Raw genomic sequence first — 13471 nt, 5'->3', positions numbered from 1 at the left:
AGTGATTAATTGAGCAAACAGGTCAAGGCTTAAATGAGTAATTAAAAATAATTTTTATTATACAGAATTCAAAATATTGTGTAAGCTTTTCTATGTTTCACAACTAATAACATAATTATAATAAGCATAATTAAACTTAAAACTTTTTAAACTAAATTACATTACAGCATTACATTTTAACCTCTTCGCAGACATAAATGTTAATAATAACACTAAAATTGCATAAATAAATATCAATCAGAAAAATGAATGTAGGAAAATATAAATACATTCTTAAAAAAAAATATATCCACAACTGAAAAATCTCAGCAAATATTAATAACTTCGTTTATCTAAAGTCCCAGATATCGCACAACAATGAGTTAAATTCAATTTTAAACGCAGGGGGCAACATTTTCTCGCTCCATCCACAAGCCAACAGCACCGCAGTGAACCCAAATCCGAAAGATACTCATATGCACTTCAATTCCGACCCAACAGCTCTCTGCTCTGCTAATGTGCGGCCCAAACCTGTGCCAATGTTTGCCGCTGATAAGTACGCATTATTTACGGTACGCCTAACTCGGTACACGCATAATTTCATCAAAAATTCACACCGTCAGACAAAATAGCACGAAGGTATAATGAAAAAAATGTGAATTCGCTGGGCGCAGAAAAAAATTGTAGATAATCATATTGTGAAATTTGTAACACCTGCTGCTTGTTGTGGTTTTGTGTGTTGGTGTTGGCATTGGCGTTGCCATTCCATTTTTATCTGCTGCGAGTGGATATCAAGCAAAATAATAAAGGCATTATTTACACAGTCATGGCGGCAGTGGCGGCAACAAAAAGCCAAAATGTCATTACACACACACACACACACACACACACAGACTGGTGTTGTTACAACACATGTAAACAAAACCATTGAATTAAACCGAAAATTAGCATCGATTTAAGTCAAGACCCGGCGTATTATCCCCACGGCTTACCTATGTGCCCCAGACCCCTAAACTCGCCGCCGCGACTTAGCCCGCTTATCAGTTACGCCAACCCGAGCAAGGAACACAAACACATAGGCCCGGCCTACAAAGCACCTTGCTTTAAACAAATTTTGAGCATAATTTAAACATGTGTTGCCCCCCGCGAACTGGCAACCCACCACATCGTCTACCGCCTTTGCGTACACGCTGCGTATGCTTAATCCCTTTTAATCCGTATTTCGGCAACGTGTGTTTGTGTGCCTACATAACCCCAAACAGGAAAAACAACAGCAACAACAGCAGAAACAACAAGGACATCCTCCACCTACGTAAAACCGGCACCAGCAACCAGCACAACAACATCATGAACAACAACAACAACAGCGAAATGCAAATGCAAATCACGCCGGAGTCGCTGATAAGGTGGCGCAGTATCTCCTAACCAGACTGTCCTCGTTTTTCCCCCCTTTTTTTTTTGCGGACTTTCAAGTGGTTTCGAGGCTCGGCGGTCGCAGTTGTCAGCTCGCCGAGATCCTTGATAGATGCTAGTGTAAACTGAAGTGGGTATCTGGGGGTCCTCAGCAACTAAAAGTTGAATGGCAATCTTAAAACGTAAAAGAAAATAGCACTGGCTGCTTCTGTTTCTAATTCAAAAGTTAAGGTGCAAGTAGGAAAGATCTTAGTATAAGCAAATACATATTTCTCGCTCATAAATCAACCTATAAAAGAAAATGTTATTAGGTAAATATTCTACCTAAATAAGACTAAAATGTATTCCTCAATGATATTTATCTATTTAAATATAGGCATTTATAGCCAGCATTATAATTCGTTGCCTATGTAGTTTATAAAATTATTTGTCATTTCAATTATTTTTCTATTAAAACGCTGTATAATTTAACTAGCTTTTCCGGTCATCGTTCTATTTAAACCATTATGCATTACATTTCCTGCTCTTTTAGCTTTAAATTTCATAATATGAACTAGTTTTCAATAGCTATGTTTAAGTGCTAAACAAATATCAAGGACACTTTTAAAGGGCTTTTAGGTAATTAATTAAACTATCTACTTACCAAGCTAGCAAACACTTGTAGTTAAATATTAATTAGTTTAAATTCATTGCAAATAGCAAACAATAAAAAAAATTATGAGTTGCAAGGACAAAAAGTTTATATCCAGCTTATTAGAATTTAGCTTTAAAAAAGTCTTCCAAGCAGAACAACAATAAAAACTGATTTAGTAATCTGTTTAATAGACTTCAATCCTCAAAATATTTTTTCTTTATATGAAGTTGTCTCAACAATGATGACAGCCCAGTTATTTATTTAACTATTATTTACCATCTTTTGCCTTTAAACTGAATCAGTTTGAAAGTCAAACCGTAAATACCCTACTTATAAGAATTTACCAAAAATATAGTTAGTAAATAATTTATTAATATAAATATCAAACTTGTAAAACAACGATGACAACTAGAAAGGTATTTATTTAATGACAGCTTCTCCAAGCATTCATATTTATAGTTTGTCATCCAATCATCTGACTAGAATCAATGGAAGAGAAAAGTAATAGTCCTCCGCCTGCTCGCTTCAGCAATCAGCTTTTACTTTACTTTGACGCACTGACATCCTTTGATGGGGTCTTGCTTGCATTCATTTTATTCTGTTGCATTTACTTGGTAAATTTAATATATACAATATTAATTTCCATCACAAAAAAAAGACTTTTGTGGCAGAGAGTGAAGGATATGGATAGATTCTGTTGCTGAATGTCATAAATGTTGCACGTTCAGCACACACACACACACACACACACACACACACACACCGTAATGTACTATAGAATGGAAATAAAATAAAATGTAAGCCCGGGAGTTGTAAACCGTAAAGCCCTGGCCAAGGAAACAAAAGACAGGGTCGAAAGCAGTTACACAATTTATGCATGGCTAAAACCCCACGAATTCCAGAAAACCCCGAAACCCCTGGCATTTTGTTGCATTCAGCGCCATCTTAGAGAGACTCTCGCCTGCCTATTGTAAATGCAGCTTAGAATTTGTTGCAAATAAAGTGAAATGGCAACGGCTGCTACGAAATTCTACATCCACACTCACCCCTCGAGAAAGGGGGGAAAAAGGCCAGAAAGAAGGGAAAAAATTGGCAATTTAACATTTGACGTTTTCTACGAGACTTGTTCAAACAATATACTTGGGAATTTGTTTTAATGCTCTGGCGGGGATTGAAGAGGGGGAAGGGGGGAGGGGGGAGGGGTCAGTGGTGGGTAGGTGCGAAGGGTTACTTTCCAGCTTTCCTCCGACTTTCTTTAGCTTGCACGGCACAGCCCGAGGACGTTGGCAACTTGCAATAATGGCTTTAAATTTTTATTAGATGACGACGCTTATGCGCCTTAGTTGCCTACAGTTATAGCCCCCCTCACAGATCTTCTCCTCCTTGGACTTCAGGAGTCCTGTAGTCCTGCAGTCCTGCAGTCCTGTAGTCCTATAGTCCAGTAGTCCTGAACTCCTTGCAGCCTGAAATGTTGAAATGTTGTTGAGAGTTTCAGGCAGTGTGTGTGGACGTGTGTGCCACTTGTTCACGTCGCTCTGGCCACGTGTTCCGACACACTTATGTGTATATTAGTAGCCAGGAACTAGGAAACGCCACATAGTCGACTTTCAACCTGTTCATGTATAAATATATACACTAATTGCCCAAAATAGGGTAAATAGAAAAGGTAAACACAGGTGGACATCAAGTCGATAAGGAAATACGCTTGTTATCGGCAAATCCCCCAGCAGGTTCACAAACAATAATTATGGGTTTTTGAATAGACTATATGCTCACAAAGTCTTCGTTGGTTCTTTAACAATTTCCCAAATGAAGTTCTTAAAGCAAAAAATGGTAGAAAATAAATGTCATCTTGAAACCAGTAACTTATTTACTTAATTTATTTACTCCTGATATTCATTAAATTGTAATAATTTTAAAATATAAATTAACAAAGAGTTTTGTTGTAACGTTCGTACTGTTTTAGGTCTTCTTATCACTTAAGCTTGGAGTTTTTAACTCAAGTTTATGCTTAGCATATACATAACTTTAGGAACATATTCTAATAAGTGAGGGCAGGTGTGGGTATACATGACTATATTAATAGTTTTAATGGGATCGGTAATTAGTAGACCCTTTACTGGGATTTGTTATTGGCAGACAATTTAATATGGATATATCTGGGTTCTGTTCAATTAATTTAAGATAGTTTTTGTGAAATCAGGGGACCTAAGCATTGTTAAATAAATAAATTTAAAATATAATGGCGGTCTTTTAAATGTACACATTTAATTAAAGTTCAAATTCGAGGTAATTTTTAATTTAAAAAATAAATATCACATCATTTTTCTCCATCATCTGCGAATATTCAGTGCGCCTTAAAAAATCATCTTTATTAAGATAGTCTTTAAGTTTAAGCAACTTGTACTTTTCAAAGCATACTTTGCAGGGTGCATGCTAGGAAAATTTGCCATTCTGCCATTTGAAAAGTGCAACAAAAGCGAATTTAAGTGTTTGTGTTTAGCTAGTCGCCCCTGAGCGTATGCTAGACTTTATTTAATGCGGCTGTTGCCTGTCGACTAATTCGCATAATTACGCGCTTATTATTTTTGCCAACTGTCGCTGTTGTATCTGTAGTTGTATCTGCATCTGCGCCCGCCAGTCTCCTATCTGCCATCTCCCTCTCCGCCGCCTGTTGCTGTCCCTCTCGCTCTGCGAAAAACGCGTAATTTTATTTAGCTTTGCGTGCAGCGATGTAATTGTATTATTTGCTTGATTTCATTATTTGCTTCGAGGCCGCAAACGGCACAGCCGCACCTAGCGGCCATAATTAACCAAATAAATAAAACAGTCGAAAAGCGTCGACTTGGGGGTGAGGGTGGCGGTGGGGTTTATCCGCGTTTATCTATGGGTATGCTGTAAAACTAATACGGTAGCCATGGCCATGGCACACACACAAACAACATTGTCACATTTTTTTAGCCAACTTATTTGCTATATGGCCCGCGGTGTTTATTTTGGGGTTTTTAATGTCCTGGCCTGCAGGGGCCAAAGCAAATTAAATGACTGTCAAATGTTGTTTTATTTTGTGTTTGCGGGACTGCTTATATTGGCATGTTTGCGAGTTCGGTTTTTGCAAATTCAGTTTGCTTGTTTTGGCACTGGCACTATGAAGTTGTGAGCATAACTAATTGAAAAGTTTTTTTCGCCACTTTTGGTGGCGGATTTGAGCTTGGACAGTGCTAGATTGTCAGGGCTTAATTGAATTATATTTTCCTTTTAAATTTCCCAGCGATTGGTCGAGTCAGCAAAGTCAGTTTTGTAATAAGCCCCATTTAAGAAGTAAGTGGGATTTAATGTAAACAATTAGTTAAACTAAAGTTAAATAGCAACATACAACTCACAAACGATTATAAATAAATTTTTCCAAGGTATAATTTAGTTGAAAGACTTGAACTTAAGGCAACAAACTAACCTTTTTGTATACAAACTAATAAGATTACTTGTTAAATAAATCCAAGCTAACAACTATTGTGTCTTCTTCGGAAATAATTAATTGGTTCGGTTTTGAAAGCCTTCTCCAAAGTAACCGGCAATCACAAAGCATCTGGGGCTTATGGAAATTAATTCAATCACTTGCCAAACATTGCCCAAGTCTAACTTATTGACAGCTTAAGGCAGTGGCAAAATCCCTGTAGCTATACACAAGATGCACAGCCCAACTGGCGGATGCTGTTATAACGTTGAAATCGAATTGCCTCCGACAGAGTTTTACCCAAAGGCCTCGCTCACCGCCAATAACCGCAGCAAATTACATTTATTTAAGTTCCGTCACATCAAACGTTTACGCTTCCGAAAATTGCGCAGGGGGTGGTTGGGCATATGGCCCATAACTCACACAGACAACCTTGAGCAACAATTGCCCATCTAATTCACTCAGCAGCTCGGCTGCTCGGCTGCTCAGCTGCTTACCTGTTACCTGTTGTCTTTTCTTGGCCCATATTACCCGGCTACGTCATGATTGGCATCATCGGCTGACTCGACTGTTCTGCCGGCGGCGCAGTTAATGTTGTCTGATTTCATTAGCGCTGCGCAGGTCTTACCTTTCCATTGCTCTACCTGCCGCCCAAATGGCGTATTGACACTTTCCGTCTTCGGCCTTAACACTCGGCGGTGCTGGCGGGGTCGCAAATGGCCCTTGGGGAATAATGTTTACCTCAGAAAAAAGATTCTACTCAAACCAATATTAAAGGATCAATCAATTACATTTCCATTTAAAATTAAACCTCATTTTATTGTAATGAGAGCTTTTACATTTATTTTTGAAAAATAAAAAAAGTTGGTTTCTGCCTTTTAATGTTTTAATTTTTAACCATTTACGTTCTATTGCTAATTTCATAAACTTGCATCATTAGATTAAAGCAAAAAAAAATTAAACAACTTTTATAGCTTCAAAATTATATTTAAGTTAATACTTAAATGTGGCTTACAAAAAATATATACGATTTTTTTCAGGCTTCCACTTAAACTATCCAGTTTTTACTATCAAATTTTAAAAGTTTGTAAACTATATTATTGGTTTTTAATATTATATTATTACAATGTGTTGATAGCTGATTTATTATTTCGTAAACTACTATTATTGGTTTTTGGGACTGATTTCATAAAACCTTCAATTAAATAATTAGCATGAATTTGTAACCACCAACTGAAAGTGGCCCATTGAGGGGTTAATGAAAACACGTGTAATTTATCTCTTCTCTTCTCTTCTTTCCTCCTCTTTCGTTTTCATTTTCGCCCGTCTGGTTCGCACGGCAATTAACCGCCCAACAGGCAAGTGTCCCGCCACCACCCCCTTAACCATTTTACATGAACTTGAATGAGGTTATTATTGGTTGGTCTCCTCCTGTTGATGTTGATATTGTCGTCGATGGCTGTCAATATTATTGCCCCCGATACTATAATCGCATTTGTATGTTACTCTTTATGGCCATGTATTTATTTATTTCGGAATTTTCCCACCCATTCCGCCCAGCGACTGCCGCTTGTTGTGGCTAATTTGCTTTTATTATTCGCATTAAATTTTATGCTTACGTTTATGGATTTTTCTAATAAAATGTCGAGAGCAGAAATTGAGACTTTGTGTTCGGCAGTGCGAATTAGCCGTAAGTGTTTTCATATCATTTGGTGTCGTGCATTTTAATGTCCAGTTTATAGGGAGCCAGCTGCTTCTACATCATTGGATTTTCCTGATTTTTCAAGGCCTACGGCAATGATTAGGAATTGGTAACATTCATGAAGCGTGTCCATGTTTATCCATGGGCGATTAAGGAAAGGAAAAAAAAGGTTAAAGCTTAAAGATAAAAGCGAAAGGATGTTTTTTGAATGGGTCAAAACAGAAGAGAACTTGCAAATCAATATTTATATTCTGTATTTAAGCTTTTAATAATTTTATTGGTAGTTTGTTCTTAAATTCATTATTAAATAACTGGCAACGGTTTTTCAATGATCTTCTTATTTATTAAACTTTCTAGAATATAAGCAACATAAATATATACAAAATATTATGCTTGTAAATTAAATCTGCTGATACAGTCTCTTATAAATAAAATATTTTAAGGCTTTACGAATTTATGAGACTTTACTTTGTTGTTCTACCCATTCCAATTTTGAAGCTAAGTAAACTTTTCCTCGCCCACCTCACCTTAATTAAATCTGGGGGGGGAAATTTCAATTATATGTGTGACCTATCAGTGACAACAAATAAACAAGGAGACACCAAGTGAGGCCTGCGCTACACAAGTCCTTTATGCATTTGCATATGTGTCATAAAAACGGGCAACACATAACACATGACTTCTTCGCCCCTCCTCGAAGACCTGAAATGCTGGTACTGTCGCACTCGTAGTCGTGTTTTACCCATTTTTGCCCACTGGCAACGACCCCGCAGCTGGGGCGTTTGTTTTTTATGCCACACCTCGATGCAAATCATTGCCACATCTGACGCACATGTGGCACGTAACAGACAAACAGACGCACCGACAAGCTCTCGTTGTCGTGGTCGCTGCTGCTGGATTTGTCTGTTTTGTGATTGTTGTTGTCGCCGGTTCGGAAGGGGGAGGATTGTTGGGGTACGGGAAAAGCCGTGAAGCGGGCTCCACCGGCGCTCCAGAGCTCCATCCTCATCCTCGTCCTCATCCTCATCCCATTCCCGCCACCATTCGTTTTCCATACTTTGCTGTGACATTCTGTAGGCGCTATGGCGTGCGAAATTGTACATTTTTCGTCAGACGCAACGCCCTCCCTCGTATCCTATGTCCATTAACACACTCAAAAAAATAAAAAAATGTAGGACGAAAAAACTAGAGTAAAATACATTAAAATCGATGCTCAGAAGACAATTAAATTCACAGACTACCCTCACCACCCTGTTAAAATTCTGATTTGTAGTTTAATCTTACATACATTAAAATCAGTAAGAATACACATATTCAAGATTTATTACGAGCATGATTTATTTACTTTAAATTTATTTCACAAAAAAAATTGTTACGGACTCAGACACATTAGAACACAAACCAACCAAATAAAAGAGTATTTTTTAAGCAAAACCTTTTTCTCTTAAATAAAGAAAACAAACAAAATAATTTTTTTAATCTTGAAAAGTAGTATTGAACATATTTGGCCAGAGCCAAAAAATATTTACAATTTCCCTTTTATAAAATAACAAAAAATGTAAAATTCCAATTTTTTCAAGTGTATGTACATACGTTTTTTGTTGTTGTCGTTGTTTGGTATGTATATGCATTATTAAGAATACACTCAGCTGTCAGCAAGTGAACGTCTGGTGTCCCAATCTCTGTTTGCAGTTGTGCTCCTCCAGACAACGATTCCTTGGGCATCCACTTCCACAGCCGCAACCTCAACTCAAATCAACACGGAGACTTTGGTCCCGGAGTCGACCTATTTGAATTTTTAACTTTATTTGCCTGGCTTTTTTCGCGAGTATGAATGTTGTACAGTGAGAGGTAGAAGGTCCTTGATCCGAGAGTTGTCTAGTCAAGGTCGCGAACAAAGTCTCGAAAGTGGCTTTGTGGAATTTCAGGGACTTAAAGTCATTTTTCTAAAAATCTCTAAGCTGTCATATTTGTGTCTTTCCCCTCGAGGCGCCGTGATGTTAATGACCAGCCAAAACTATTGAACTTATAAATGACAGATTTCAGATTTTCGCCACTTTTCTCCCCCATGGATGTTAACAAAGTTTTGCTTTATGTTTTTCGTGCTTTAGCCGGTTGAAAAGTTGAGTTTTGCACTCGGCGCTTGACCTGCGCCTGGCATTTTCCGCACAGAGGGCTTTTGGAACCTCACAAAAAAAAGTGAAAAAACCGAGGCACCAAACATCATTTCATATTTCCAGGTGGAGAACAAGCTGAGTTGCCGCTCTGCTATTTGCTTTTCATTTATTAGAAAAAACGCGAATGCAACTTCCGCACTCGGCCATTGCACACGTGTTCACAAATATTTGCGGTACGTGGCCGCACACCTTTTTGCTCAATAAAGCCCCGGTTTTGTGGAAAATAATTTGATGCTATTTTCTTGTATTTTCAAACTATGGTTTTGATAATCCAGCGACTTTTGTTAGTTACATTTCGTCGAGGATTTTTTGATGAATGCACATTGGGTGTGTGTTTCCATTATGTGATGCCCAGATTTTCTATAAAACACTGCGGGGAATATACCAATTTTCCCGAAAAACCATTTTCAACGATTCGCTTTGGCATTTGATAATTTTGCGAATTTTCATTGCTGGGCGTGGCAATTTGATTTTAGTTTTCACCATGATGCCACGTTTTAGCCTTCCATCGACGGGTTTTTGGCCACGTTTGAGAGGGAAATTTAATTTCGAGGTGAAACCGTAAAATGTTTGGTTTTGGGTCGGATGGGTTGAAATCGTGTTTGGTCTGGGTCATGATGGCTGAAAATGGGAGATTGGGGATGGGGTTTGGTAGGAGGTCGGAGGTCACTGCTTAACGTTTGTCGATACTTAAAGCTGAAGCCCGTTTTGCGGTTATTGCAAACAGTTTGGCTTTGCAGCAGCATTTTGCTGTCATTTATCGTTGCCTGCTGTGCCGTTCAATGGGTGGGAAAATGCGGTGGGGAAAATTCTAGGAAAATTCGGAAGGTAGGAGGAAGAGGTGGGAGTTCCATAGTGTGTGAACTGTCATTTATTGTTGTCTACTTTCGGGGCAAATATTTGTGTGCTCGACTGCTTTTCGACTGTCGTTTATTGGTGATTACTTTTTGCCAGTTGATTTTGCTGTTTACCATGGCGAGCTTGCACTGTTGCCGGGTTAAATGCAATTTCTATTATCTTCACAGTGGGGCTGCTGGTCTACCATTCAATATAGCCCCCGTTTCGTTTATAATTTTAAAGATTTTGGGGCTCTATATCAGCGTTTCTTTATTGACTATTCAAATTTCGCCGCTCTGCATGAAGTTTTACCACTTTTCTAGACTAGGCACTTAATTTGAAATGCTTAATTGGTCAGCCTCATTATATGCAAATACCATCAATTATAAGAAAAACTTTCAAAATATATTGCTATTGCAAGCCCATTGTTGCGAATAATAATTTTGAAGAACCACATTTGCAATTTTGGCAAAATATATTATTATTTATAGCTATTTTTTATAAAATCATGTATCAATAGACATTTTTAAACCAAATATATTTATAATAAATATAAATAAGTTTTACAATAATTAATATTCATAGTTTTGGTTTAGTTTACAATTTTCTTATTTTTCAAGTTAATATATTATTGCTATTCATTTCTATTTAAGGTAAACTATTGCTAAATTGCTAAATAAGAAAATTGGTATTTAAACTCTTACATGGCATTTCAAAATGTGAAAATAAAACTTACATAATAACTCCACACTTTTACACACTTAAAATGACTGCATTTAAATTCTCTTGTCCTAAGCACTTAACGACAATATGCAAATGATGCGATTGTCTGATGCACATGAACGCTTAAAATTTCAGTCTGCATTTTCTTAAATTTCTGCCTCTGCCACCGAACGTGGTTAAAACCATCAATTTATTATATAGTCTCCGTTTAAGCTGGCCAATTTAATAGTTGACCAGAGGCGTTTCGCCTGTTTTTGTTGTGCTGTGTGCTGTCTGCTGTTTTTTGTTTTTTGTGCCAGCCACTCACTGGCTTTTGGGCGATATTTGTGCATGAATTTCTAGACCGGCTATTTATTATTGATAGCGTTACCCTTTAAGCGCACACTTTATGGTATTTGGCAGTGTTATCTGTATAGTCCAAGCACCTGAAGGATGCAGGATGGACGATGGAGGATGGAGGATGGAAGAGTTTTGCAAAATTCAATTGCATATTGCAGAGGTGCTCAGCGCTCGAGCGCACAAAAGCCGACGGGGTGAGATAGTTATATATCGGGATCGGGGATCGGGGATCGGGGATCGAGGGGATTGGGGGTTACGGATGGGCATGGGTTGTAACTTTTCGACCGGCTTGTAGACCGAATGCACTGACATGCAAAGCGGCAGAAAAATAGTCTGGCAAAGTTGCAAGTCAGAGGGAAACGCAAGGAATCGCAGATAGACAGCTAGTCAGACGCAAAAGCCAGCAGAAGCTGCTGTTTTTTTTTTTAATTTTTTTTTCTTTCTTTTTCGCCCTATCTTTAAGATTTTTAACCACCCGCACACTCGCACCACCACTTACGACGCAAACTTGTCGAAAATATATACGAAAATTGTTTAACAAGTTGAAGGCTGACTTGCCAACTTTTTCACCTGCTCAGCTCAGCTTTTTGGGTGCAAGATAAAAAAAAAAAAAGGAAAAATGAAAATGAAAATAAATTCTAAAGGGGAGAGGAAAGTTTGCAATGATCCATAAGTTTGCCGTTGCGCTTACAGCTGAGGAACATTTTCCGGGTAACTTCAGTTTCGGCTTTTAATTAAATAATTTCTGCCAACAATGCCGGACAGCTGGCAGCATTTATTGTGCGACTACTAGTATAGCTACTCTCTCTATAGGTATAGGTACATATGTACATACCTCCATCTTTCAGATGTGCAATTATTTCGGCTTGCAAAATATTTAACTGCATTTCCTATTGATTTTTGTGCTTTGTAATCAAGTTGCCTGCGAGGCAAGCAGGAAATTGCCGATCTCCTGCAATTGTTGTGCCCTACCTGGTCGATAGTTCTATGAAAGACACACTCCGGGGCCAAAGCCAGGAAGTTGTCTTCCCCATTCTTGTTTTCGTTTTCGTTTTAGCAAACCCATTCCCCCTCCCCCCCGCCCCTGCACAAACACATGGCCCTCTATCAATAGAAGGTGGATAAGGGGTCCTTTAAGAGAAATGGGAAAAAGGGGGTGGGGCGGTGAAAGTTGGTCGGTCCATCGTTTATAGCAATTTCATTTGACTTCTCGCTTGTGTTTGCCGACGGTCAATAAATGAGCGCAATATTTGGACTTTGATTCCTGCGGCTAAACTGACGACTGTGAATGTGACTGTGACTGTGTGACACTTGCAACTTGCAGGTGACCGGTTGCCAGTTGAAAGCTTAACAATGGTCTTTCTAATGTACATACTCTGGCTAAAGTTTATCTCTCACACTGAACAAGTTATCCTTATCCCTCTTTGGGGCAATAAATGATGGTCCATGAATATTTTCAAGCTATTATTATTATTGCTGAATATTCTATTCATTAAAAGATAATAAAACTTTATATATAAACTCTATGTAAAGAATTCTTGCTCTATATTTTATATGGTGTCATTATCGAAAGTTGCAATTTGGTCATAGTTCTTTGGCACAGTTTTGTTACTTATGTGTTCAAAGTTTTTATGACCCTTTTTTAAGGCATCCTAAGGTCTCGTGTATACTAAATTTGTATGGAAGCCATTTAGAGTCTACTCACTAATTGAAATTTACAGATTGTTAAATTGAAAAAAAAATCCTTGAATAGTTAAAAATACATAATATATTATTTCTTATTCTTAATTTAAGATTAAATAGAAAGAAGATACCCAACCGCCAATGAGACACAAACCATTAATAAGCATGCTCCTAATCTTAAGAACACAAACGATAAAATTGACTAATGCTTGATTTAGCTGACTAGATACCTGGTCTACCTGTGGAAAATGTAAATTCAAATCCAGGCACTTCAATAAAATATTAACAAATGAATAATAGCTGACTATGGATGTTCAGGCTATAAAAGCTCAGGCCATTTGATAAAGCCCGTAAACATTAAGCCCAAGCAGTCAGCAGTATGTCGTAATCAATGTTTTTGCCTTAGTTATTAGATGAAAAATGGCATTTTCTTGATGCTTAGCTTAAGTGACAGGCCAAGTGTCGGGGCGGAGGTGCTTGGAAAATGCCTGGAAAAGCCACTTGTCCGAACTTACTTAACACATGGCGAC

This window comes from Drosophila gunungcola (assembly GCF_025200985.1).
Source record: "Drosophila gunungcola strain Sukarami chromosome 2R unlocalized genomic scaffold, Dgunungcola_SK_2 000004F, whole genome shotgun sequence".
NCBI classification, from domain to species: domain Eukaryota; kingdom Metazoa; phylum Arthropoda; class Insecta; order Diptera; family Drosophilidae; genus Drosophila; species Drosophila gunungcola.
This window is presented reverse-complemented; position numbering follows the sequence as displayed.